The sequence below is a fragment of the Lissotriton helveticus genome, chromosome 12, assembly GCF_964261635.1.
Source record: "Lissotriton helveticus chromosome 12, aLisHel1.1, whole genome shotgun sequence".
Classification (NCBI taxonomy): Eukaryota; Metazoa; Chordata; class Amphibia; order Caudata; family Salamandridae; genus Lissotriton; species Lissotriton helveticus.
The window spans coordinates 2,666,216-2,672,215 of record NC_136073.1 but is presented as its reverse complement, the minus strand read 5'-3'; positions in this window follow the sequence as shown (position 1 = coordinate 2,672,215).

Below are 6,000 nucleotides of genomic sequence, written 5' to 3'. Positions count from 1 at the left end.
CAGCTCCGTTCGTGATGCCTCAGTGGGACTTGAACCTGGTTTTGACTTTCCTGATGTGCGCTCCCTTTGAGCCCCTTCATTCCTGTCCTCTCCGTCTTCTCACCTTAAAGACGGCCTTCCTGGTAGCCATCACCTCTGCCAGGAGAGTGAGTGAGCTCCAGGCTCTTTCTGTTCAACCTCCTTTCTTGTCTGTTCATCCTGATAAGGTGGTTCTTCGGACCAGACCTTCTTTCCTGCCCAAGGTAGTCTCTGCTTTTCACATTGGGCAGTCCATCACCTTGCCCTCCTTCTTCCCGCCTCCGCATCCTTCAAAGGATGAAGAGCGGCTCCATCGTCTGGACCCAAAACGTGCGCTTTCATTCTATATGGATCGCACACGCCAGTTCCGGGTGGATGACCAACTGTTTGTTGGCTACGTGGGTGAGAAGAAGGGAAGGGCGGTACAGAAACGGACCATCTCTCGGTGGGTCGTCCTGTGCATCAAAGCATGCTACTCTTTGGCTCGGAAGGAGCCTCCTGTTGGGCTGAGGGCCCATTCCACTCGGGCCACGGCGGCTACTACTGCCCTGGGCCGGGGAGTCCCTTTGCAGGACATTTGCCAGGCGGCCACGTGGGCCTCGCTGCACACCTTTGCGAGGCACTACTGCCTGGACAGTCAAGTCCGGAGGGATGGCTTCTTTGGCCGTTCGGTCCTCCAGGACTTTCTGGTGTAGGTTGTATTGGTTCGCAGACCCACCACCGGGGTTGGTATTGCTGGGGTATCTATTCTAAGGTAAGGAATCTAATACTAACCTGTTTCTTTCAGATGAACAAGTTACTTACCTTCGGTAACGATATATCTGTAAGAAACAGTAGTTAGTATTAGATTCCTTACCGCCCCGCCCATCCTCCCCGTTCTGCGAACTGATACCTAGGGTTAGGGACATCCCTTTCAGGGCCCTAGTTTCAAATGGCACCAGTGTTGGTTCTCACATGGCTCTGCGTGTTCTGGCGCGGAAAAGCTGTGTGCAAAGAACTGACGTCAGCGCGCGGAGGCGGCGTCTATATACTCCAGCGACGTCATCACGGCGCACGACGCCGACGACGCGGAGCCGCAGGGGACGCCTGCAGACGACGCCTACCGACGCGCAGGGGTACTGCTACGCAAAAGTTTCCGGATCCAGACTGACGCCTGGGGATATTCTAAGGTAAGGAATCTAATACTAACTACTGTTTCTTACAGATATATCGTTACCGAAGGTAAGTAACTTGTTCTTCAAGTCACTTCCAAACTAGACCCCCAAATTCTTAGCTGGGCCACCCATGGATTTGGGGCAAGGAATGTCCAGTGACCATAGAAGGTCTTTAAAGTTTTCGGGAAAGGATCCATAGAAAAGAACCTCGGACTTCTCTTCGTTGCACTTAAGCTGAGCAAGTGCTAGCCAACGAAAGACCGAGGTGAGGCAGTGCTGAACTGCCGATGTATCCAAGTTGCCCCCTGGCCAGGTAAACAAAAGTTGCGTATCATCGGCGTAGGCCATAATTTTTGCTCCCAGATGTTCAGCCAAGTAGATCAGAGGAGTCAGGTAAGCATTAAAAAGCAAGGGACTGAGAGTAGACCCCTGCGGAACTCCAGTAGTAAGTTTCCTAGGGAGAGAGGCATGCGGTGGCATCCAGACCTGTTGCGTCCTCTCATTCAAAAATGACGTCAGCCAGTCAAGAGCCGATCCAGCAGACAGTCTGGTAAGGAGAAGCCCATGGGGTACCGTATCGAAGGCGGCAGAGAGGTCTAGTAAAATCAGAACCGCTCTGCCGCCTCCATCGAGGCACTCCCGAATCGCCTCCGACACCTCCACCAGAGCAGTTTCGGTGCTGTAGACAGCCCGGGACCCTGATTGAGCTGGGTGCAGGGCACGAGATGACTCAACAAAATGGTCCAATTGGCGAAAAGCCATTTTTTCGCAGACTTTAGCCAGTGCCGGCAACAGAGATATCGGCCGGTAGCTTGAAGGGGTGGCAGGATCCATCCTGGCCTTTTTTAGAAGCGGCAGGAGTTTGGCCTGCTTCCAGCAGGACGGGACAGTAGCAGTGGAAAAGAAGATGTTAACAATCTGGGTGACCTCTCTACACACTGTATCAGCCACCCCTCCAAGCACCCTGGCCAGACACGGATCAGTAGGCGACCCCGACTTCAGGGACTTAAGTACAGCAAGGATATCTGCTTCAAAAGAGGGGGAAAAGGCAACAAACTGATCTATAGGCTTGGGCACAGGTAAGGAAGGTAACAGGAGTGAGGACTTATGGCTGTCACACACAGCACGCAGGTCCTCCTGAATCCTAGCAATTTTCTCTATAAAAAAAGAAAGAAAGTTCTTCACACCATTGATCAGATGAAGGCAGCAGGGGTTGTGCAGCACATGGAGATAGAAAGTTCTGGACGATGGAAAAAATGTCTTTGCTGTTGTTTTTCGCCTTTTCAATCCTCCCTGTATAATAACTGCTCTTTGCTGTTCTAATCGCAGCATAATAATCCTTCTGGGCAGCTCGCAGAGCAGTTTGCGCCTCAGACAGATACGCTTGCCTCCACACACGCTCAAGTTTCTTGCAGCCTAGTTTCAATTCCCATAAGGCGTGGGAAAACCATGGTTTGGAGGGGGAAAAATGCATCCTACGGATGCAGCCCTGATTAACAGAGGCTGCTGACCCCTGTTCCACCCATGTATTAAATCTACAAACAGCCTCACCCACCTCCGAGGCCAATAAAGGGCGGTCTCGGGATAAAGAGTCAGCCTTCTTGTGGAAGGTCGGGATGCGGCGCGTTATTACATCCGGTGTGGGCGGGACACTACTGACTCACTGGGCAGAGCGATGGCAAAGACGGTGGCGATTCGTCGCCACGCCTGGTTGAGATCTGCCAACTTCTCGGCTGATGTCCAAAACACACTTATGGACATGCCGTTCGATGGCCGTTGCCTCTTTGGCGACAAGGCAAACCATGTGCTTGAGCGTTTTAAGGACTCCAGGGCTATGGCCAAGTCCTTGGGCCTCTCGGCCCCGCGCCAGCAAACGGCTGCCTTTTGCTCCTTTTGTGGCCAAGGAAAGGGCGCCCCCACACGTCCTGCCAGCCACGGGCCGCAGACTACCATCCAGCGCAGTGGCGGACATGGAAACCACCGTGGCGGCGGTTGGGGACAACGGCGAGGCCAGTCCACACCTACCCCTGCAGCATCCGCCTCAAAACCCTCCTAGTCCGTGCTTTCAGGCCCATGTGATGCCAGTGGGGGGCAGGGTTCGCCATCACCACCACCACTGGCGCCCTGTCACTTTAGGCACGTGGGTGCTGCAAATCGTCCGAAGGGGCTACTCCCTCCACTTCGAGGCGTCCCCTCCAGCCATGCCACCGCAGTACCACCGCGTGTCCGGGGATCACTTGAGACTTCTACAAGAGGAAGTTACGGCCCTCTTGGCCAAGGGGGCCATCGAGCACGTACCTGGGCCAGAAGTAGGGTGTGGTTGTTACTCCCACTACTTCCTGGTACCCAAGAAGGGCAAAGGGGGCCTACGCCCTATCTTGGACCTACGGAACGTCAACGGCTTCTTCCGGAAGGAGAAGTTCAAGATGCTGACATTGGCTCAGGTCTTGGCTGCCCTAGACCTTGGAGACTGGATGGTAGCATTGGACTTGCAGGACGCTTATTTTCACATCCCTGTCCTGCCGGCCCACCCACCGGCGTTACCTGCGGTTCACGGTAGGCCACGAGCACTTTCAGTTTACCGTGCTCCCCTTCGGCCTTACCAGCGCCCCGCGGGTGTTCACGAAAGTGAAGGCGGTGGTCGCAGCTCATCTGCGCAGGTTAGGGGTTTCAGTCTTCCCCTACCTCGACGACTGGTTGTTGAAGGCGGGCTCGCCCCAGGCAGTCGTCTGCCACCTCCAGACTACGGCCGACCTCCTGCACCTGCTGGGGTTCTCCATCAATGTGACGAAGTCACACCTGTGTCCCTCTCAGAAGCTCCGCTTCATCGGGGCGGTTCTAGACTTGGCGCAGTTTCGGGTTTATCCTCCCGAACAGCGGGTTCGGGATATTCAGGCTCCGATTCCGATCTTTCAGCCTTTCTCCCGAGTCTCTGTCAGGTTGACGCTGCGGCTTCTGGGGCTGATGGCCTCCTGCATCCTTCTGGTGCATCACGCCCGGTGGCGGATGCGGGCTCTGCAGTGGGACCTGAAGTTTCAGTGGGCCCAGCATCAGGGCAACTTGTCCGACCATGTCTTGATCTCGGAGGGCACTGCAAGACAGTTGCAGTGGTGGCTCACGGACCGCGATTGGGTCAGCGGCAGATCCCTCTCCCTACCCCAACCGGAGCACGTAGTTGTGACGGACGCGTCCCTCCAGGGCTGGGGGGGGCCACATGGGAGTGGCGGAGATCAGAGGCCTCTGGTCTCCGGCGGAGTCCCGGCTCCACATCAACCTTCTGGAGCTGCAGGCGATCCGACTTTAACTGAAAGCATTCCTCCCCTCTGTCCGGGGGAGTGTTGTGCAGGTGTTCACGGACAACACCACTGCCATGTGGTACTGCAACAAACAGGGCGGGATGGGGTCGTGGACCCTATGCCAGGAGGCTCTGCGCCTCTGGCAGTGGCTGGAACATCAGGGCGTGACCCTGGTGGTTCAACACCTGGCAGGTTCCCTGAACGCCAGGGCGGACAAACTCAGCCGTCTGTGCATGATGGATCACGAATGGCGTCTGAACTCGGACGTGGCGCAAGGCCTCTTTCAGCAGTGGGGAGAGCCTTGGTTAGATCTATTCACCACAGAAGAGAACGCGCAATGTCATCAGTTCTGCGCATTGGAAATTCCAAGGCGGCACTCGCTCGGACACGCTTTTCGTCGCGAGTGGAGTTGCAGTCTATTGTACGCCTTTCCGCCTATACCACTTCTGCCAGTGCTGAAGAAGATCAGGCGCGACCGGGCCCAGGTTATCCTTGTGGCTCCGGACTGGGCACGAAGATATTGGTATCCAGAGCTACTCAGCATGTCTGTCGATCCCCCGATTTGTCTGCCTCTTCAGGAGGACCTTCTGTCGCAGCAGCAGGGGACGGTCCTCCATCCGAACCTGTCCAGTCTCCACCTCCATGCTTGGAGATTGAGCGGGGACAGTAGAGGCCATTTTACTTGCCTCCTGAAGTCTGTAATGTCATTCTGGCAGCCAGGCGTCCCCCCACAAAGTCGGTATACGCCTGCAGGTGGAACAGATTTGTGGAATGGTGCACAGCAAAGACTGTGGATCCACTCTCTGCCCCCCTTTCTGAGGTTCTCCTCTTCTTTCTCTTGCCCAGCAGGGCTCTGCTCTGGGCACTATCAAGGGCTACCTTTCTGCCCTTTCCGCCTTCTTAAGGCTACCTGATCAGCCATCTTTGTTCAAGTCCCCAATTGTAAATAGGTTTTTGAAGGGCATCACACACATGTTCCCTCCTGTTCCATTTGTGATGCCTCAGTGGTACTTGAACCTTGTACTTACTTATCTGATGTGCGCTCCCTTTGAGCCACTTCATAACTGTCCTCTCCGCCTTCTTACTCTGAAGACTGCTTTCCTGGTTGCCATCACCTCTGCCAGGAGAGTGAGTGAGCTCCAGGCTCTTGTTCTAAACCTCCATTCCTTTCTGTCCATCCGGACAAGGTTGTGTTGCGGACAAGACCCTCTTTCCTGCCCAAGGTAGTCACAGCCTTCCACATCGGGCAGTCCATCACCTTGCCCACCTTCTTTCCGCCTCCCTCGAAAGAGGAAGAGAGGCTCCACCGTCTGGACCCAAAACGTGCGCTCTCATACTATCTGGATCGCACACGCCAGTTCCGGGTGGATAACCAACTCTTTGTTGGTTACGTGGGCGCTAAGAAGGGACGGGCGGTGCACAAACGGACCATCTCTCGCTGGATCGTGTTGTGCACCAGGCGTGCTACTCTTTGGCTAAAAAGGAACCTCCTGTTGGCTGAGGGCCCATTCCACTCGGGCCACGGCGACTAC